At 44.6% G+C, this 22,686-nt stretch overlaps 1 protein-coding gene and 1 long non-coding RNA gene across 19 annotated transcripts in view; one reads left to right on the forward strand and one right to left on the reverse strand.

Moving 5' to 3' along the window:
* Window positions 1-18,162, reverse strand: part of LOC309624012 — a 71,388-nt gene extending 53,226 nt beyond the window's left edge. Inside the window, exon 1 of the long non-coding RNA XR_014241739.1 lies at window positions 17,898-18,162. This is a non-coding gene — a long non-coding RNA (uncharacterized lncRNA). The remainder of the gene's footprint in view (window positions 1-17,897) is intronic.
* Window positions 18,163-18,259: 97 nt separating this feature from the next.
* SLC36A1 (solute carrier family 36 member 1) overlaps window positions 18,260-22,686 on the forward strand; it is a 165,763-nt gene continuing 161,336 nt past the window's right edge. For 16 of the 18 annotated variants that reach the window (XR_014241163.1, XR_014241164.1, XM_082379122.1 and 13 more), the window contains exon 1: window positions 18,260-18,397. The gene's annotated coding sequence lies outside the window, so the exon portion shown is untranslated. The other 2 variants (XM_082379118.1, XM_082379117.1) reach the window with 2 other exon arrangements.

Below are 22,686 nucleotides of genomic sequence, written 5' to 3' on the forward strand. Positions count from 1 at the left end.
GTTTAGTAGGTCAAGGGCATGTACTTTTAAAGTTTTCACAGTAACAAATTACCCTCCAAGGGGTACCACTCATTTGCTTTCCACAAGCCGAGGGTGAGGGGGACTGTTTCTGCCTATCCCGGCAAGCGCTGGGTGCCACACTTCTCGCCCGGGATCGGTCTCTGAAGAGTGCAGGTGGCAGCTCCTTGTGGGGCTGCACTCCTGGACTCGGTTCCCATTCCTCACTTTATCAAAGATCTTGTACGACTGGAACCTGTCAGAAGGTGAGAGTTAAGAGGTCAGGGCCCAGGAAACTATGTCTTGGAGAAGCGCTTGAAAGGACTCTGGAAATTAGGACAGCCAGACTCATGCCCTGCCCCTCCTTGAAGGGCTGTCATTAAGATAAGGGAGCACACCGTGCTGTGCATCCCGGTGGGGTGAAGGTCAACAGCAGGTGGGCGGTACGGTGCAGCAGCTTTCGTATTAATCTAAGAAAGCCCTCAGGGACATAGAGAATAGACTTGTGGTTGCCAAGGCGGGGGGTGGGGGGGGGTGGGGGGGGATGGGGGGGGTGGGGGGGTGGGGGGGTGGGGGGGTGGGTGCTGGGCAGTGGGAGAGGGTTGGATTGGAAGTTTGGGATTAGCAGATGCAAACTGGTATATACAGAATGGATAAACAACAAGGTCCTACTGTATAGCACAGGGAACTATATTCAATATCCTGTGATAAACCATAATGGAAAAGAATATGAAAATGAATGTGTATATATGTATAACTGAGTCAGTTTGCTGTACAGCAGTAATTAACACAACATTGTAATTCAACGATACTTCAATTAAAAAAAAAAAAGCCCTCAGATCTCTCCAACATTCTCCCTAGAAGACTTCTGAGGTAGTGAGCTCCCTGTCAGTAAGGGTATTCAAGCAGAGATCAAGGTCTGCAGGACAGGGTTGACTGGTAGTTTCTATTCCCACATCTTTTTGGTGTCTCTTCCTCTACTGCAGAGGCTGGAAAGGGAACAGTTAGTTACATATCCTACACTCTTGGAAGCTACAGTTCTGTCTATGAAACAGGAAGGTCAAAAGGTGGTGGAGGATATCTGCTGCTTCAGGCTGTTTTCTGCTGTCAGGAGAGGTTGTAGAGAGGAGGGGTTTTTCTACAGAGTCATCCTGGCTTTGTTCTCAAGGTTGTCTAGAGGCATGCCACGGCAGGCCCCAGTCCCAATCCCTGGGACACAGCAGCAGCCTTGGGTTCCTGACCACAGTGGTTCCAGGGGGCTCCTGCTTCCCTGCCTTCCTGATTAGGGGGGAGGTGGTGACTCCCCGGGCGCCACTTCAGAGGCGTTGTTCTGAGAATCCTTCCTGTAAGTCCAGTCGACAGCCCCCTCCTCCGACCCTCCTAATGGCTCTGTAAGCCCCTAATTCCCATTATGAAATCTATTTCTGGTATTTTCCTGCCTAAAATACAGTTTCCTACCCTAACCCTGACTGATGGGAGGCAGGGATGTGCAAAACCTCCAATGTAGTTTCCTACTCTCAATTTCTATGACTTCTCCACATTGTTCTGTGGCAGAAAAAGCAGTCCTCGAAATCCGGTGTTTTTACTGAGGGACATGTGGCGATGCTGGCAGGAGAAAGGGGTGGCCCAGCCCGCCCCTCACTTCCCTGGCTGCATCTCCAGGCCCTGACTCGCCCAAGCAGAGGTGAGTTTGATGTGTCCCATGGCTTCCCAGATCTACTCTCTCTTGTTCCCTTGGCACTGAGGCCAAGTCTGGCCCTAATGGTACTCAGGGTTCCAGGATAGGTGGCCTGACCTTAACTTGGGGGTTTTCTGGAGATAAGTGATAAAGAACATTTCCTTCCTCTGCTGCCTTGTGGGCTCTTGAGGAGAAAGCTCCCCATGAAATGGGTAAAGTTGTGACAGAAAATTCACAGGATGCCAGAACCAGACTTAGCCCTGCCCACAATCTGAGGGAGAAATCCCTGCTATAAGTGCTACCCACATTGTGCTTAATACCCATTGTCTCCTTTAACCCTCTCAACAACTCTAAGCAATAGGACTTATTCTCACCATTTTACCTATGGCTCAGAGATGGGGAGAGCTTGCCCAAGGTCACACAGCTAACATGGAAGTCACAAAAGCAGGATGGGAATGAGTGTGTTTTTCTGTGGTCTTAACTACAGGTTGTCCAGCATCCTAGAAGCCATCTAGTTCAACGTTCTCTCCCCTCCCATAAAATGCTTGAAGGTTTCCTCTTCCTTGTGTGTTATAATCTTTCCAATAGACAGTGGAAAATATGTATTAGATGGAAATTAGCACCTTTTGACTAACAATTTTATATTTAGTTTACCTATAGGATATAATAGGGAGTGTTCAAACATGTATGTAAACTCAAGGGTACTCATTACAGCCTTAGTTATACTTGTAAAATTATAAGCAAACTATTTGTCAGGTCATAATGCCAGGGAAATTAATGATGATACATTTATCCAATTGAATTGTACTCAGTTATACATGGTAACGTATATTGAAATTAATTGATATGAAAATCCAGGTTTTTCAAAAGTTAATTTGTCCATCAGTTACTGAGTATCAACTATGTTTGAGGCATTAATATTGTATTTCATTCATATAAAATGATATACGTATGTGCTTCTTTGGGTACAATAAACCAACTTAATAGGAAAAATGTTCAAAAAAAAAGACTGGCCCCTGGGACTTCCCTGGTAGTCCAGTGGTTAGAACTCTGTGCTTCCACTGCAGGGGGAATAGGTTCGATCCCTGGGGTTGGGAACTAAGATCACGCAAGCCTTGCAGTGCAGCCCCTTAAACATTTTTTTCTTTCTTTTTTTAACATCTTTATTGGAGTATAATTGCTTTACATTGTTGTGTTAGTTGCTGCTGTATAACAAAGTGAATCAGCTATACGTATACATATATCCCCATATCTCCTCCCTCTTGTGTCTCCCTCCCACCCTCCCTATTCCACCCCTCTAGGTGGTCACAAAGCACCGAGCTGATCTCCCTGTGCTATGTGGCTGCTTCCCACTAGCTATCTATTTTACATTTGGTAGTGTATATATGTCCATGCCACTCTCTCACTTCGTCCCAGCTTACCCTTCCTCCTCCCCATGTCCTCAAGTCTATTTTCTATGTCTCCATCTTTATTCCTGCCCTGCCCCTAGGTTCTTCAGAACCATTTTTTTTTAGATTCCATATATATGTGTTAGCATACGGTGTTTTTCTCCTTCTGACTTACTTCACTCTGTATGACAGACTCTAGGTCCATCCACCTCACTACAAATAACTCAATTTCGTTTCTTTTTATGGCTGAGTAATATTCCATTGTATATACGTGCCATATCTTCTTTATCCATTCATCTGTCGATGGACACTTAGGTTGCTTCCATGTCCTGGCTATTGTAAATAGTGCGGCCCCTTAAACCTTTAAGTACAGATGACAATTTATCTTCTTAAAAGACCTTTGTCAATAACACAGACTTCTTTAGAAATACCTTCTAAGATTCAACTATACTCATTCTCCAAAAAAAAAAAAAAAAAGCCCCTTCCCCCCTGTGAAATTTAAGAGGCTGATAAAGTGAATGCCTCTTTTGTTCATGCACTCGTTTTGCAAACCTTCATTAAGCCCCTTGTGCCCAGGCTCGGTGTCAGGCTTGGGAAGATACAGAGGTGAATGAGGCCTGGTCATTGTCCTCGGGTTGCTCACAGTCTGGGCAGCTCGGCTGATCCAGGCTAGAATTAGCTAACTTTTTACTGAGCAATTACCATGTGCCAGGTAACAATTACCACGTGTTAAGTGCTTTGCATGGATTACCTCAATTGATCCTTAACAATAATCATCTGAGGTAAATAAAATTATCCCCGTTTTACAGATGAGAAATTTGAAGCTAAGACAGGTTCAGTAAGTTGCCCCACGCTACGTACACAGCTAGTAAGTTGTAGCACTGGTATTTTAACTCAGGTCTGTCTGACTCCAAAACCAGTGCTCGTTTCCACAATGTTCTACTGACCAGGTCAATGTCAAACCTGGGATTCTTTGATTCTGCTGGCAAGGGCTTGATCTGCATTCTTCAGTGGAGGTGGATAATGCTTTATAGGTGTCCTCACTGGCAACGTCCTTTCTCCAAGGACTAACTCAGATGTCACCTCTAACACAAGCCTTCCCCATTTTCTCCATCTGGAAAGAACACCTCCCTCTTCTAAACCCTTATAGAACACTGACTTCACCCATGTCATTGTCTCTGTTAGTTCAGTTTTGTGTGCACATCTCTTCCTCCCTGGGCTGCGAGAGCCTTAGAGGCAGGGACGTGAATGATGTCACATGTTCACTGCTTGTAGCCCCACGACGCCCAGGTGCTCAGTAATGTTGAGTAAATGGACCCCTAAAGAGTTACGCTTAGGATTTTAAGGAGCATCATTTTTTACCACTAACACAACTTCTCTAAACCTTTCTTTACCTGTCTGTCAAGATTTAGCTCCTGGAGTTATTGGAAAGAAGAAGGAAAAAGTTCCCATGAAAGTCTCCACGTACAAGATCTCAGGCCCAGGAGCTCCTGTCGGGGAGGTAAGGAGACTTATGAGATCCTGCTGACCTCCTCCGGGCAGGAGGAGACCTGGTGGAGATGCTGCTAGACCCTCCCTGGGGGCCACTGGAGCATTCCTTGGGCTGCACCATCCAGGGCCTGGCAGATGAAGGAGGTGCCTCCCGCCCCAGGCAGGCAGACACCTCACTCTTGAGCTCAAGCACCGTGTGGGTGAGGGGCTGGGAGTGGTCATGGCTTTGGCAGGGGTTGAGCAAGCACAGGTTTGGCATGCAGGAGCTGCAAGGCCCAGCTCTCAGCTGCTTGAGCCATAGAAGGCTCAGGAGCTTAAATACTGCACTGCCTACCTCGCCTGTTGTGATGCAGGCTCTGCTCCTTGGGAAGAACAAATGGCCAAAAGCATGAATGGATGGATAGATGGGCTTCTCCTACCCTCAACACGGAGACGCCTCACAGTTGCTCTACGAGTCTGTTCTTTCTCTTCCTCCTTCTGGCCACAAATACTGATGAAGTACCCCATGCCGGCCACTCCACTGGGTGCTGGGGACCCACCGGGGCCAGGGTGCGGTCCCTGCCTTCCATGAGCTTAGCTGGAAATCATGAATATCAATCAGGGTTTCCCATAAATAAATTAAAAAATTTTCAACTGTGATAAGCGCTCTGAAGGAAAATTTAGCAAGGCTGAGTGTGTGTAACAAAAGCAGTTACTCTTATAAAGGGGATCAGGAAGGTTTTCCTGAGAAAGAGGGAAGTCCCCTGCACAGCAATGTTCTCTTCGCCTTGCTGCTCTAACAACATGTGGCTTCCCCCTGAGGTCACTGCTTCCTCTGCAGGCCTCTAAGAGAGAGCTGCTTTCCTCTCTCCTCTCTAAGACAGCTCCCTTGGAACACATGGCAGCAGTCCGCAGCGCCTCTACTTGTTGCGGCATGCACAGCCCTCAGGGCCACCCCCTCTTCCGCTTAACACCCTCTTTCTCTCTTTCTCCCTTTCTTGCCCTCTCTCTCTCCCTCCACCATTTCCCTATGATCATTCTTGATGAGTTCAACCACATAAAGGAATCACCTGTACTCCAGCCTCTTACGTCCCCGACCACCTTTTCTTCCACTTTGTCCTCCACACACCGACTCCCACCATCATACCCCAGACCTTGTCATTATCAAAACCTGCACCACTTTTTAAAAAAAAGTTTTGTTGAAGTATGGTTGATTTACAATGTTGTGTTCCTGCACCACTTTCAAAGTCTCTATTTCAAGCATCCCATTCTCTGGGTGCCTCGCCAACACCTACTGGTCCATCTCACATCCACTAATTTGCAGACCCTACTGGATCTTTGACCACGTCAGGGCCTCCAGTCCACCGATGCTGCTGAGACCCATCCACTGCTCTTCGCCCCCTCATAGCTTCATTCCCCTTTTTACCCAGTGACTGGTCAGTTGTGGAGTCTCCCTGCCATACACTCTCATCCCTCTTGTCCCTCTCCTTGTATTGTATCCACCTTCCAAAGCCACAACACTGACCGGATGCACCTTTGCCTCTACTTTGAGACTACACCCAAGTAGTTGAATGTGGCTAGAGCACAACAGCCGGATTTGCCAACCCGTCACATTTTAAATTTATGAAAACCTCAGGTGGGTCCTAGCACCGTAGGGAAAATCTACTCTTTGTCTTATTTATGTTCTTCCACTCTTCAAGAGGGCTATTTCCTACCTCTTCTCTCTATTCAAACCTCCACTACTCTCCCCTTTTCACTGTCAGCGGATGGCATTGTTCTCATTTCATTGAGAAAACAGAAGCAATCAGAAGAGAACTTCCTTATCCTCCAGCCACTAAATCTACCCACTGACCTGTGTCTGAATCCATGTACTAGGCTTTTTCTCCCATGAAAGTGGCTGAGCCATGCTCATCCTGTCCTAAGTCCCTTTATCTTGAGCACTGGATCTCATCCCCTTTCCTTCACCTACTCAAGAGCCTTCCTCCTGCAATGATCCTTCCCTCTTGCATCATCAGCCCTTCCCTTTCTACTGCATCATTCCCATGAACATATAAACATACCATAGTACCTTTAATCTCTCATCTCTCTGCTCCCTTTCATAGCAAAACTCCTTAAAAGAGTTGTCTCTATTCACTCTCTCCAATTTCTCATTTTCCATTCTCTTGAATCTACCTCAGCCGACTTTCATCCTTATTATTTCACTGAAACTGCTCTTGCCAATGGCAACGATGGTTCCTGTTGCCAAATCCAATGGCTAAAACATAGCCCTCTTCTCACTTGTCTTGACAGGAGTAGACATTTCAGTCCCCACTCCCCTTTTCTTTTGGCCGTGCCACGCATCATGTGGGATCTTAGTTCCCCGACCAGGGATCAGGGATCAAACCTACGCACCCTGCAGTGGAAGTGCAGAGTCTCAACCCCTGGACCACCAGGGAAGTCCTCAGTCCTTTTTACACACACTATTTTCACTGCTGTGGTGGTAGACTCTAAGATTCCACCTCCTTTGGTATTTATGGTATTCATGCCCTTGTTTATCTCCTCCTCAAGTGTGGGTGGGACCTATGCTTGCTTCTAACCAAGAGAATGTGGCAAAGATGATGTAATGTCACTTTCATGATTGCATTGTCATATAAGGTCTTGTTTTACTAGCAGACTCTAGAGACTTCAAAGTCTAGTTGGTTTTAAAGAAGTAAGTGGTCATGTTAGGAGGCCCATATGGTTAGGAGCTGAGGGCCAGCAAGAAGCTGACGGCCAGCAAGAAGCTGGGGCCCTCAGTCCTACAACAGCAAAGGAATTAGTTGTGCCAGAAACCTGAGCGAGCTTGGAGGAATATTATTTTCCAGTTGTGCCTCCAGATGAGACTATAGCTCAGCCAACACGTAGTTGCAGCCTGTGAGCCCCTATAAGCTTAGGACCCAGTTAAGCCATGCCTGAACTCCTGACCCACAGAAACTGTGAGACAATAAATGTATGTCATTTTAAGCCATTAAGTTTATGGTAATTTATTAAACAGCAATAGGAAATTAATATAACCACTCATCTTTTTTTATATGGTTGTTATGTTTTTTCCATAGTGGCATCTTATACTGTATTTTTAAAAACTCAGACACAAGTTATTTGCATATTAAACAGGTACCATTCTGTACCTTCATATGGCAAATCGTGACCATGGAACACTAGGGTCTAAGTGAGCGGTCAGAAGAGAACCCAAAGGTTCTCACACTTCTTACCAAGTGTGACCCTGACCAAACATCTTTGTCTCTCTGAGGTTCAATTTCCCATATATAAAATATATGGGAGATTTCCCTGGCCGTCCAGTGGTTAGCACTTTCACTGCTGTGGCCTGGGGTTCAATCCCTGGTCAGGGAACTAAGATCCTGCAAGCCAAGTGGTGTGGCTAAGGAAAAAAAAAAGGAAAAAAAAAATGAATGGGTTGCAGCAGACCATCTCAAAGAAACTCTAAACTGTAATATATAATGATTCTGTGGCTGACTGAGGGCCTATCCAGTCTTCTTTGGAGGGAGGGATGTTGCTCAAGCAGGGAAAAGAAGGACTCACAGAGGTGAAAGATTTGGGAGATGAATTTCTTCCCCTATTAATTTCATCGGTGAGAAACTGAAGCCCGGATGAAAGGGACTTGCTAGTACATGGCAGAGCTAGCCTCAGCCCTTTCCTTTGGGCTCCTACATCAGTGTTTTTTTGGCAACAGGAGGCACTTCTCTCTTCTAAGCTCTCCCAGGTCCTTTGTTACCGTTGTGAGGTAACCTCAAGGTCTGCCTGCCCTACAGGGGCTTAGTGGGTTTGCTCCAGATCTCTTACTAGACGGCTTGGTCGCAATCCTGGGAATATTCCTCACCCAATGCTGCCTTTTCCTGCCTTATTTCAGGAGGACCTACCAGTTGGCGCTGTCTTATGCCGAGACTGAGATCAAGGAAGCTGTTGGCTGAGTAAGAGGTTAGGGGAGGATCTGTGGGTAAACTGGAAGCTGTAAGTTGGTTTCAGGTAGATTGGAAGCTAGAGCTTTGGAGAACCTGAGCCCAGTAAGCTCTCGGAGGCTTCTTGCCACACACTCTTACTTTAAAAATTAATATTCACGGGGCTTCCCTCGTGGCGCAGCGGTTAAGAATCCGCCTGCCAATGCAGGGGACACGGGTTTGAGCCCTGGTCCGGGAAGATCCCACATGCCGTGGAGCAGCTAAGCACGTGCGCCACAACTACTGAGCCTGCGCTCTAGAGCCCGCGAGCCACAACTACTGAAGCCCGCATGCCTAGAGCCCATGCTCCGCGACGAGAAGCCACCACAAGGAGACGTCTGCGCACCGCAACAGAGTAGCCCCCTCTCACCACAACTAGAGAAAGCCCGTGCACAGCAACAAAGACCCAACGCAGCCCCCCGAAAAAAAAAATAATAATAATATTCACATTTTTTAAAAGATGTCCATAGTTAAATTCTTAATTTTTTTTTTTGAATATTTACTTTTTTAACTATATCGTGAAGGTCCTTAAAGCAATGCTATATAGCTATGCTTGACAAGGAAATAGACATCAATGAAAAAGAGATTTTTTAAAATCAACAGTTTTGGAGTGTTCTGAAATATGCAAAATTAAGCACGTTTCTTTTCCAACTGCATACTTTTAAGCTCCATTTAACAGCTTTTTTATTGCTGTGTAGAACATGGAGTCTTTTAAACTCCTATCTGGAACTTCCAGTTCTTGTTTTTTTTTTTTTTTTTTTTTTTAAACATCTTTATTGAAGTATAATTGCCTTACAATGGTGTGTTAGCTTCTGCTTTATAACGAAGTGAATCAGTTATACACATACAATATGTTCCCCTATCTCTTCCCTCTTGCATCTCCCTCCCTCCCACCCTCCCCATCCCACCCCTCTAGGTGGTCACAAAGCACCGAGCTGATCTCCCTGTGCTATGTGGCTGCTTCCCACTAGCTATCTATTTTACATTTGGTAGTGTATATATGTCCATGACACTCTCTTACCCTGTCACATCTCACCCCTCCCCCTCCCCATATCCTCAAGTCCATTCTCTAGTAGGTCTGTGTCTTTATTCCCGTCTTGCCACTAGGTTCTTCATGGCCTTTTTTTTTTTTTTGCCTTAGATTCCGTATATATGTGTTAGCATACTGTATTTGTTTTTCTCTTTCTGACTTACTTCACTCTGTATGACAGACTCTAACTCCATCCACCTCATTACAAATACCTACATTTCATTTCTTTTTATGGCTGAGTAATATTCCATTGTATATATGTGCCACATCTTCTTTTCCTTAATTTTTTTAATCAAAGGATTTATAATTAAAGCTAGAGTCTCCTTATCTGACCCTTTCCATTCCTCTTTCTGGGGCTAGCCTTTTTTTTTAAATTGGTTTTTTGTTTTAGTTCTTCAGTTCTCCATCTCTTTGTATAATACACTTTAATGATATTTCTCAACTAATCAACATGATGTTAGATGAAAATTTATACCTGTCAATCTCCCCCACTCCTCCTCTCAATATAATTATTTCACTTTTAGTTCTTTTTTACTTATCTTTGTACTTTTAAAAATTATATAAGCATAAAGATAAACTTATAAATTATAAAGAGTATTTGTGTTAGCTTCCTATTGCTGCTTTAGCAAATTACCACACGTTTTGTGGATAAAACAAATTTGTTATCTTACAGTGCTGGAGGTCAGAAGTCCTAAAATCAAGATGTTGGCAGGGCTGTGTTTTATTCTGGAGGCTATAGGGAGAATCCCCTTCCTTGCTTTTCCAGCTTCTAAAGGCCTCCCGCACTCCCTTGGCTTGTGGCTCCTTCTCCATCTCCAAAGCCAGTAGAGTAGCATCTTCTCTTCTCTGACCTTTCTGCTTCCCTCCTATAAGAACCCTTGTGATTACATTAGGCCCGACTGGGATAATCCAGTATAATCTCCTCTTGTCAATATCTTTAACTTAATCACATCTGCAAAGTCTCTTTGGCCATCTAAGGTAACATATTCACAGGCTGTGGGGATTAGGACCTGGACAGCTTTGGGGGCCATTATTCTGCCTACTCCACCATACATCCCAGTTTACCTGGAACAGTCCCACTATATGCCTGGTGTCCTGGTTTAACTATTAACACAGCTCCCATTGTAAAGCAGTTATACTCCAATAAAGATGTTTAAAAAAATAATAATACAGCCCCTTTTATTCTCAAAAGTGTCTCCAATTGAACAAAAAATTATAACACCCCACTTATCAAATGTTTCCCAATCTCTTTTATACCATAACACATGTGGAAAATGATAACATTTTATAGATCCTCAGGATAAAAGAACAAGCCTACTCATGACTAGAGGTAATTGTCTCAGAAGCTCCGGCCACGTTAGGACCCAGCTGGCTGCTCCAAAGGGCAAAAGTATCAACATCTCAGCACCCCTATAACCCACTTATGGTACCCCATTGGCCACTGCATACCATTGGAAAGTTTTCCTTACACTAAAGCAATATAATATGTTTTAAAGCCTGTTCTTCTGATATGCTCCTGTGTGAGCAGCATTTAATTCCAAGGAGTGTACCCGGGTTCTCATGCACATGCCCTGATGCTCCTGTCATTGCAATCCTGCCTGCAGGTTAGTTCAGGTTGTCAGACTGCTGGCATCTTTTCCCATATGCCCTCTGGTTCTGTGTCCCTGCAGAATTCCCCATCCCTCGCGCATTCTCCCAGGCATCAAGAGTGTTGGTGTTGGTGGCAGAGAGGTCCCACTGGGTTCTCTGGATGGGCTTTTTATTTTTATTTTTTATTTTTTTGAAATTCACGTTCTTTTATTTATTTATTTATTTATGACTGTGTTGAGTCTTCGTTTCTGTGCGAGGGCTTTCTCTAGTTGCGGCAAGTGGGGACCACTCTTCATCGCGGTGCGCAGGCCTCTCACCATCGCGGCCTCTCTTGTTGCGGAGCACAGGCTCCAGACGCGCAGGCTCAGTAATTGTGGCTCAGGGGCCCAGTTGCTCCGTGGCATGTGGGATCTTCCCAGACCAGGGCTCGAACCCGTGTCCCCTGCATTGGCAGGCAGATTCTCAACCACTGCGCCACCAGGGAAGCCCTGGATGGGCTTTTTAGACAGCTTGCAAAATTTTTCTCTGGGTCTTCAGAGTGCATACGTCTCTTAACTTTGTAACACATTTTTTTTTTTTTCTTTAAACATACTTCGTTTACCACAAAGACGTTAGTGGTAAAACATTTTATCATCATTACCTCCTTTCTAATCATCAAAAGTCACAAGAGCTTGGCTCAGAGGCACATTATAGTGTAGATACGGCACCAGCACTTTTCCTAGTATCTGAGCTGGTGTTTGTTCCCTTAGTGGGGTCCTTGCTTTAACCGCTGCTTTTCATTTCAACCGCGTTGCTAATTTACTGAACAGGATGCACCTTCCTTGGTCATCAGCATGTTACATAATGATGGTGTTTGGCTTTCTTTATAACTATTTCTAATTTCTATAGCCATTTCTAATTTCCATTCCCAAATTAAGAATTTTTAAGTGAACTTTTTGGCACTGTGCCACTTAATGAATTCTTGAATTATATTGTTATGGCCTATAGAATATTTTAAATTACACTAACAAAGAATGCTTATACTACAGATAATTACTCAATCCACGCACAGAAGTTCCATGTGAACAACGGCATTTCTCTCCAGTTTCTGACAAAAATGGGTGGGCACTTCTGTGTCCCAGCCAAAGTGTAGCACACTTTACAGTTCACTCTTTTGAACATCAGTCAGGCTATTATGAGATACCTCGTGAAAGTTTAAATTTGGGTAGGATTCTAAACACTCTAAATTCTGCATACGAGGTAGGACTTCATTAACATTTTTATACCACACCATCTTAAATACATGTAATGCAGCTATGTATACAGAGACCGTGTTGTGTACCCTGGGTGTTTTTGTTTTTTCTTTAACCAAATGTGCTCATTCTACGTGTGCTATTTTGTAACCTCCATGTATGTGGGGGCCAAGGGCTGGGAAGCCAGAATCAAGAGACACACAATGTGTGTGACTTTGGGTGCGTTGCCCCTCCTCTCTAGGCCTCAGTTTCTCCACTAAGGATGAGAGGTTGGACTCACTGACCCAAGAGGGGCTTTCCAGCTCTGATAATCTAGAGTTAAAGGAGGCTCCCTGGAAGAATCCCTCATTCTCTTGATGTCTTGGTATGTAAATAGAAGAAAAAGAGAACAAAGGGGAAGGAAAAGAAACAGCTACAAGAAAAAACGGGAAGGAGCAGATACGTGTTGATAAAAGAAGGGGAAAGGAAGGAAGCAGCAAGATGCCTAGACTCACAAAGTGTGAGTATGGACTTCATTTATTAAAAAATAGGTTTCAATTCACAATGTTTTTTAAGAACACTGGCTGTGGAGTTATACGGAGTTTGACTCCTGGCTTTATCACTTATATTCTTGTGTGACTTTGGGCATAGTTTTCCTGTCTCCTTGCCTCAGTTTCATCTACTAAGTGGAATGAAAAATAACGACCTCATAGGATCTTACGGGGGAGTAAATGAGTTTGTAAAGCACATAGTACTCAGTGAATCAGAGATCTTACTATCATTGTCATCACTTTTCCTGGGGTCCCTCTGAGGCAGCGGGGGCAGGAATTCTCCTTCCTTTAAGGTGTTTGTAGGTCGCCCTTCCCCTTCCCATCCTCATGAGGCCAAACAACTCCCAGTTCCTGAGTGAAGAACCCAGAGAGGTGAAGCAGGCATGTTCCCCCCATGCTAACCAGCTCTGTCCCTCCACTGGATGCAGACAGTGAGGGTAATGAGAATCACTTCTCGTGTGGGTATATTGATCAGTACAGTGCGCCAAGTCCTCTGAAACCCATCGGACCCTCTTCTGGCTGAGAGATGAGGAGGCAGAGGCTCAGGGAGGTTAAGCCCCAAGAGGTCATGTCATGTGTCCAGGGGTATAGGAGGCTGGGAAGTTGTATCTCAACACTTTTGCCCCAGTACCCATAACCTGCAGAGGCATTCGCTCAGCTTCTCCAAGGAGGCTGGGCTCCTGCGTGTTCTCTGCCCTTTGATGGCATTCCCCACCCTCCTGCTTCACTAACTGTGGGCACTGCTGAGTGGTGGGTGCGGTGAGATGGTCAAGTATGTGGTCACTGGCATTCTGGCTTCAGCAATGATCAGCCGTGCGACCTTGAGTGTTTTAAATCTTTCTAAAGTCCACTTTCCTCATCTGTAAAATGGGGATAATGCCTTATGCCTAGAATGAGAAGCTGAGACAGGGTTTTTTGAGGAAGTGATTTACTAAGGGAGTGTTCTCAGGAGAAGGGGTGTGAGGGAAGCAGAAGGGAAGAAAAAGGGAAAAGGTAAGTGAGGATGCAGTCTCAGCTGGAGACTAGCTTCAGCCTGATCCCACAGGGAGCTCTGGAGCACAAGTTGCATCATAAGCTGGTCCCACCTTAAAGTCAGGGGACTGACCTTTGGTTCCCATCCCCCTTAAGTAATTGGCTGTGGACTGCACTTCCCCCATCTGTCATAGAGTGTGAAGGAAATGGATCGGGGACCCAAGGGATCCTGAAAGAAGAGATGGAGAGAAAAAGGGGAAATAGAGCAGGACTCATATGACATACACAATCAATAAACATATACCCTCTCCTTTTTATACAAAAGGCTGTATCACCATTCTCTTCATTTTTTCCCTTAGGAATATAACTGGAATTTGCTTCAAAATAATTTAGGGTGCAGGGGCATTAGGTGGGAATAGATAATCGGGGTGGTGGTGGTGGTGATGGTATTGGGTTGGGATACAGATAAATAATGTTGGCCAAGAACTCTCTCCAAACAGAGTTGGTTTCACTCCCAGCACCCAATCAAATCTGCTCTTTTGAACACCATCAATGGTCATTCTTTACTAAATACAATGGTCTGTTTTCAGTCCTCTTCTTATGTGAACAAGCAGTAGCATTTGACATAGGTAGTCTCTCCCCTCCTTGAAAAACTTTCTTCACTTGGCTTCCAGGACACCACCCAGCTCAGTGACCATGCCTTCGTGGTTCCTTTTGCTCATTCCTAGTCATCTTTCTATACTCTCCTAGACTTGATTTTTGGATTTCCTCTCATAGTTATTCGCACTCACTTCCCTGGTGATCTCATCTAGTCTCTTTGCTTAACTACCATAAATATGCTGACAATGGCCCATTTTTTATCTCTAGGCTGGACCTCTCTCCTCTCCACAATCATCCCAATGCCTACCTGACCTCTTCCCTTGGATGTCTAACAGGCGCTTCACACACAACAGTCTCCCCTTGCTCCTCACCAAAACCTGCCCCTGCCATTGTCTTTCTGTTCTAGGAAAAGGCAACTCTATCTTTCCTGTTGCTCAGGCCAAAGTGTTTGGCTCCTCCCTCCCAGTCCATCAATGTGTCCAACCTATGATAAAATTATTTTCGGAAACTGACTGCCTTCACTGCTGTCACTCTTGTCAAGTCATCACAATCTTATCCTGGCTTACTACAACTGCCTCCCAACAGGTCTCGCTGTTTCTGCCCTTGCCTATATCAACCCAATGGACAAAGCATCCTTTTAAACCCAAATCAGATCATGGCACTCCTCTGCTGAAACTCCTCTAGTATCTTCCCATCTCACTCAGAATAAAAGCCAAAGCCCTTAAAGTGGCTCACAGAGCGCTATACAATTTTCACCCATTTGTTGTTGCTCTGACCTAATCTACTTCTCTTTCCCTAGCTCTCTTTGCTCCCGCCACAGTGACCTCCTTGTCATTCTTCAAACGGATGAGGCGCAGTCCCACCCCAGGGCCTTAGCATATGCTATTCCCTCTGCCCAGAATGTTCTTCCCAGTGTTCACATGGCCTGTTTCTTCACCTATTTCAGGTCTTTATTTACATTTCACTTTCTCAGTGAGACCTTTCTTGACTATTTAAAAAGGTTGCAATCCCTTCCCTCTGCCTCCAGACTCCCTCTTCCACTTTCCTGATTTATTTTTCTCCATAGCAGATACACCGCTGACATGTGTATATTACTTAGTTATTCTTAGTTATTTCTGTTGCCTGTCTCCTCCCACTAAAATATAAACTGCACAAGAGCAGGGGTTTTTGTCTATTTTGTTCACTGTTGTATTCCTAGAGCCTGGCACAATGATACTCAATAAATACTTATTGATAAAAAAAACACATGAACACATTTCCTCATCCTTATCTTCTTACTGTTCGATTTGATTCTTAATTTCTGTTACTATATTTTAAATGTCCAAATTTTAATTTTAATTTAAAATTAATTTTAAAATATAAAATTTATAATTTTTATTTTTCTCAGAATAGAATATTCTCTTTTAAAGCATATTGTTTTATTTCATGATTGCAACATCTTATCTCTCTGAGGTTTTTTAGGGCAGTGTTTCTCCAACATGAGGGAACATCAGAATCACCTGGAGGGCTTATTGAAACAGATTGCTGGGCCCCGCCCTTGGAGTTTCTGATTCAGTAAGTGTGGAGTAGGACCCCAGAATCTGCATTTCCAGTAAGTTCCCAGGTGATGCAGATACTGCCGGTCCAGGGACCCCAGTTTGTGCTTTTATGTTTTGCATAGTTTCTTCCAAGGTGCTTTCATGTGTTTGTGCATTTGATTATTCTTCTTAGAGGCTTTTCTCAGATGTCTGGTAATCTCTTTAAAATTTTAAAATTAACCTTTTAAATACAATAAAGTTCCTATATTTTAATTGTCCAGGTAATGGCTTTTGACCAGCGTTTAAGCCTATGTAGCCATCATCCCAATCAAGATGCAGCATTTTAGCACGGCCCCCGAAAGTTCTCACGTCTCTTTGCTGTCAGTCCCAACCCCACACATCCCAAGCAACCATTGATCAGTTTTCTGTCACTAGATTAGTTTTTGCTCATTCTATATATTTGTATTAATTGAATCATGTAGCATGTAGTCTTTTGTGTCTAGCTTCTTTCACTTAGCATAATGAGATTCATCCTTATCAGTAGTTCCTTCCTGCTATATATGCCACAATTTGTTTATCAATTCATCTACTGATGAATATTTGAGTTGTTACTAATTTAGCTTTATTAAGCTGCTTGCTGTGAACCTGTGAGTACAAGTCTTAGTATGGATCACAGCTAGGACTAGGGTGAGGCAAGCCGGGAAACCTAGTTCACAAAATTTAAGGAGGCCCTCACTCTTGTGTACCTGTAAGTGCCAACTTTGTACTTGCACAACCCTGAGAGGGAGCCCCTCCTTAAATTTTCCACCCAAGGCACCAGGCTCTGGGCCTGGTGTGGATATGCTTCTATTTTTTCTTGGGTAAAGAGTGAAATTGCTCCATCATAGGATAGATATGCGTTTAACTTCGTAAAAAACTGCCAATAAGTTTTCCAAAGTGGCTGCACCATTGTACACTCCCACCAGCAAGGGATGAGAGTCCCAGTTGCTCCACATCCTCACCAACACATGATTGTGGTGATGGTTTCACAGGTGAATATATATGTTGAAAGTTATCAAATTATACACTTTAATTATGTGCAGTTTATTGTATATAAATTAAACCACAATAAAGCTGTTAAAATATTCAGTAAAAATTATATAATGCAGTAACATATTCTTATTAGAAATGTTAGGCAAGAACTTCCCTGGTAGCGCACTGGTTAAGAGTCTGCCTGCCAATGCAGGGGACATGGGTTCGATCCCTGGTCCAGGAAGAGCCCACAGGCCGCGGAGCAAGTAAGCCCGTGCGCCACAACTACTGAGTCTGCGCTCTGGAGCCTGTGAGCCACAACTACTCAGCCCTCGTGCCACAACTACTGAAGCCTGCACGCCTAGAGCCCATGCTCTGCAACAAGAGAAGCCACCGCAAGGAGAAGCCCGCGCACCACAACGAGGAGCAGCCTCCCCCACTTGCGGCAACTAGAGAAAGCCGGTGTGCAGCAATGAAGACCCAACGCAGCCAAAAATAAATAAATAAAGTTATATTAAAAAAAAAGTTAAAAAAAAAGATAATGAATATATTTGTCACCTTGAAAGTTTCCTTATGTCCCTTTATAATCACTTTCTCCTCTCCTGATCTCCTCAGCCATTCCCAGGAAACCACTGATGTGTTTTCTGTCAGTGTAGATTATTTTAAAATTTCTAGAATATTATATAAACAATTTTTTTTTCTGGCTTCTTTCACTCAGCATAATTAAGATGTATCCATTCTGTACCTGTTTCAATAGCTTTTTTTTTTTTTTTTTGCTGCATAATTTTTAAAAGTAAAACCTGCTAGGAGGAGGGGAGAGGAGCGTAGATAAGACATACACCCCCTGTTGCCATTAAAAAATGTTACTTACATTTTTAAAACATATTAAAAAGAGGGTGTTGACTTACCTCACCGCCCCATTTCCAGTCGCAACCACACGTTTGGGCAAACGTTTAAAAGTATGACGAACGTTTTGAAAAGATGCAGTATTTCTCGATTATTAAGCGCAACATATGCTCAGTGAGACGTGTTAACGTATGGCGAGGGTAACACTGAGCCACCTTTCACAAGCCCACAGCTCAGGGGACCGCACTCTCCGCCGGGCCTGGATCTTCGACGCCCGGCTCAGGCCCAGTTCCCGCGAGCACCGTCCTTCCCGCAGTGGCAGCTCCCGTCGCCAGGTGGTGCTGCGAAGCCGAGCCCCCGAGCCCGGCGAGAGGGGCGGGGCAGCCGCGCGCGGGAGCATGTGACCCGGGCCTCGGGTTTGGGAGCCTGGATCACGTGACGGCGCCCGGAAGCGGCTGCCTGGGCCGCGGAGGGTGGGGATGGCTAGGGCTCCAAGCTGAGGCAGGGAGTGGTGGGCTGCTGCGCTGAAGCTGGAGCCAGAGCCGGTGTCGGAACCCGAGCGGTGAGTCCGCACGCTGATGGCCTGGGGCTGGCGGCGGGTCGTCACCTTCTGCTGGACCCACGTCGCCTTCCTCCGGGCTCAGCGGATGCTCCGGGTCAGGCACCGACCGGCTTGGGCTGCGGGTCCGAGTCTCCTCGGTTTCCCGGTCGCAGCTGCGGTGCGATGCGGGCACTCCTCCTGGATGAGGGGAGCTGGAGAATCCCTAGTCCTTCGCGTTGTCTCCCTTGACCTCCCCGACCTGTTTGACAGGTGTGGAAACTGAGGTCCCGAGACGGGAAGAATCACCGAAATGACCAGCTAGGGCTTCTGTTGCGCTTTCTAAAGGGGTCCGGACGTCGCGGGCAGGTTACCCGCCAGCTGCAGGAACCCTGCTTGGGACTTGCTAATAGCGGGTCTTTGGGTCATAGAATACCGAAACTACCAGGATTCTGGGAAATTATCTTCCGCAACCCCTTTCTAGAGCCGTGGGGAAATCGAGGTCCAAGAAGCGGTAGGGGTTGCCTAAGGTCATCCAGTGAGTTAGTCGCAGCCCTGCGACTAGAATCCAAGTCTTCCTGAGCTCCAGTGGCTTTTTGCTTTTCACCACACTGCCTCCTGCAGAAAACTTGACAGGTGAAAAAGCACGCTTTTCCTGTCCCCTTTTCTTTCATTCCTCTCCATTTTTTAGCTCTGCATTCTCCATCGCCGCCGGGATCGGCTTGGCTCTGGGTGTGGTTCCCTGATTCAGTGTTCACCGATTTTTCTGCAAACTCATCATTCTGTAGGTTTTGTTTCTAACCGTTCTGCAATTTTGTGTAAGTCATACCAAAATATGAAATAACAAGCAGAGTATACTCCTGGGAATGTAGGTGGCTTCCAGCTGAGGTTGTGGAGAGCCCTAACATTAACTTGAAGTATGTCAAGACCTTTGCTTTATTTTTAATATAGCTTGTTAGATTTGGGGAATGCTGGTCTTTCGGATGGATGTTTTGCAGTTATTTGAGGCTTGCCGAAAGAAGATAGCAGCGTGGTGTAATGGAAAGAACTGAGACTGGGGAATCAGGAGATTTTGTTCTAGTTCTGACACTTGCTTTGCAACCTTCGGTGACTCCCATCCTTGCTTGGGTTTAGGTTTCCCAGTCTGAACAGTGATGGGGTGGAATCCCTAAGGTCTCCTTCTGCTGTGACATTCTCTGCATCTCAGTCTGTTTGTTTTCTATTCAGAGAGATTTTTTTCTCCCATATATTAGTATTTCCCTTGCAAAAGGTTTAATTCAGTTGTCCAGGAAGCAGTTTCCCTACTTATTTCTAGGTTACCATGAAATCCACCTCCTCTTTCTACCTATCTCTGTATTAGATCTAAGCTAAATGCTGATAGCTGAAAATGGTTTTGACTTTTATTATTTTAAATATGATCAAGGCCCTCTTTGATTCTTGTTGAGAGCCTAGTCTACAGTAATTAATGTGATTGTATGTTTAGAGTGTGTTTTTTTAAAAGATGTTCTTGAAGTCAAGAGGACACAAAAGACTTGACCCTTCGCTCTGGGTTTGAGACTGTTTGGGGTGGAGGTCTTATGTAACAGAGCCTGCTCTGATGATCTTATTAAGTCTCTCTCCTTTTGTTTTCTGATTGTGCCATTTATAATTGTCTACTCTTGAGTCCTTGTTTTTCCCTTTAAAGCGTGTATCTGTTCATTTGGCCTCATCCCTGTGGCAGCTTGAAGTGCTCAGAGCTTTGTCTATTTTAAAGGCAGTGTAAGGAGGCGGATTCCATTTCTTTTGTAATGCTCCAGAGACCACAACTGGGACCGGTGGATGGAAGTGCCATAAAGGAAGTGGTTTTTGGGTGAGCATAAGAACTTTAAAAGAATTAGCCCTCTAGCATGTTGCAACACAGAGCATGGCAGTCCCTGTCTCTGGAGGTCATTGTCACTGGGCAATTACTTTTGGGAATGTTGTAGATTAGGTCATTGTGTTGGGTAGAGGGTCAGACTAGATAAAATTTTAAGTTTTCTTCTAACTCAGAAGTTCTTTGAAATTCTAGGACTGGACTTGTTAGCATGTGGGATGTGAGGTAGAGTAGATGGAACTGAGGTCCACTTTTGTGAATGCTTTATTTTTCCCCTTTGCTCAGGTAACAATTCTCATGTTAAATATTCCAGTTTTTCTTTCTTTTTATACCTCCTCTCTTCCCCAGTGAGTGTCTCAGTTCTTTAAGTTCTTGATACCTCTTCCAGGGTCAGATGCTGAAGGGTCAGATGCTGACGAGTCATTGCTGTTAATGGTATATTCCTTCTTTCCATCCTGACCTGAAGTGAGATCCTAGAGCTGGGCTGAGTGAGTGGACTTTGGTTTCTACTTTTGCTGACTGGTCCTCATACTTTCTTCCAGAGGTGTGTGACTACCCACTGAGTCCAAGGCTAGCTTTCTCGACTTTGGTTTCTACTTTTGCTGACTGGTCCTCACACTTTCTTCCAGAGGTGTGTGATTACCCACTGAGTCCTAGGCTAGCTTTCTCAACTTTGGTTTCTACTTTTGCTGACAGGTCCTCATACTTTCTTCCAGAGGTGTGTGACTACCCACTGAGTCCTAGGCTAGCTTTCTCTTTTTCCCATAGAGGAAGCTCACATTGTCTTAACCCAGATCTTGGCGGAATCTTGCACTTCCTTCCTTTGGCCAGGCCTTACTGGGTCTGAGCACACAAAGCTAATCTCTATTTAATGAGTGTGGGGTCCAGTGGATAGGATATTCTGCATATGCTATGCCAAAAGAGAAACCTCCTGATGCTGTATTTGGTGCTGTCTCTTCTTTTTCCTCCCATACATTTCTCTTGGAATCCTTGACACCCAGGGCCAGTTCTCAATGACCCTCTCTAGTAGGAAAGACTCCTCTGTGCTTCCCTTTTCCAGGAAGTCCAGGAATCTGTCTACATGGGTTACTGGGATGCTCTTGGCACATAGATCACTGTTTCCAAGATGGAGACCTGGCTCAGCTCTCCAGAGTGATGGAATGGAGGAAGTCCTGCAGCGCTTTATTTGTGTAGTGACTCCCTGACTTGAACTTCTGACTTCTGTCCTTGAACTTCTCTCTAGTAATAACACAGTTGCTGCCATTAATGAGGGTCCATTATGTACCAGGCAACATAATTAACATCTTTTCCGTCTACCTTCATAACAATATTGTGATGTAAGCATTCTTAATGACATTTTTCAGATGAGGAAATTGAGACAAAGGGAGTTCAGGGTCACACAACTAGGCTCTGAACTCATGCACTTTTTATTATTCAGGATTCCCCCTGTAGACCTAATCCTGCCCCAGTTTTGTTCCCAGGGAGATTTTAGGGAGAGTAGATGGTCTGTTAGAAAGCACACTGGACTAGGAATCTGGTATGCTGGATTCTAATCCCAAACTGTTAACCAGCTGGGGCCTTGGTTTTCTCACCTATACATGGGAAACTGGAGCTTGGTCACCTGTCAGTCATGCCTGGTCCTAACATTTAGAGATTTTTATAATTGTGGGTAAAAAGTGAGTGTGTTTGCTCTTTCAGCTGCTTCCATGCAGAGCCTGCTGATATCAGCAGCTGTTTTGCGGCTGTCCTTGCACCAGACCCTCTCAGGCAGGAGCCTCAAGTTAGGGAATGTACTTTTTTGGTAGATCAGATGGCGTCCTATCTGATGTCCTCTAAAATAAATCATGCGGATGTCAGAAATTTTCACTTCCCTCTCTGTAGACCACATATAGGAACACAGTCTGTGTCCTTGTTCATGTTTTTGGAATTCCAGCAACAGAGAAGAGAACATATATCTAGAGAATTCGCTGTTTCTCTGGGTTCCAGAGAATGTAATTGTTTCAGAATAATAGGTAGCACTTTTAGTTTGCGTATATCACCAATCCATGAACTTTGGTAGGAGGCGAGGCCTGCGGTATACCTATCATAAGATCATATATATGTGTTGTTTTTATAGTGCTTTATATAAATCTGCCTGTAATCGGGATCATCTAAGAAGCTTGTTAAAATTAAAATGCTCAGGCTGAATCAGATTGGGCCCAGAAATCTGTTCTGTTTTTTTTTTAGCAGTTTTATTGAGATATAATTCACATAGCATACTATTCAACCATTTAAAGTGTACAATAGCTTTTCCACTGAACTCACAAAGTTGTGCAACCGTCAACACAATCAATTTTAGAACATTTCATCACCCAAAAGAAACTCTGAACCCTTTAGCTGTCACCCCCTGATCCCTCCCAACTCCCTACCGCAAACTCCAGGCAACTACTAATCTACTTTTTGTCTATAGGTTTCCCTATTC

The sequence above is a fragment of the Balaenoptera borealis genome (genome assembly GCF_965194805.1).
Source record: "Balaenoptera borealis genome assembly, chromosome: 2".
NCBI classification, from domain to species: Eukaryota; Metazoa; Chordata; class Mammalia; order Artiodactyla; family Balaenopteridae; genus Balaenoptera; species Balaenoptera borealis.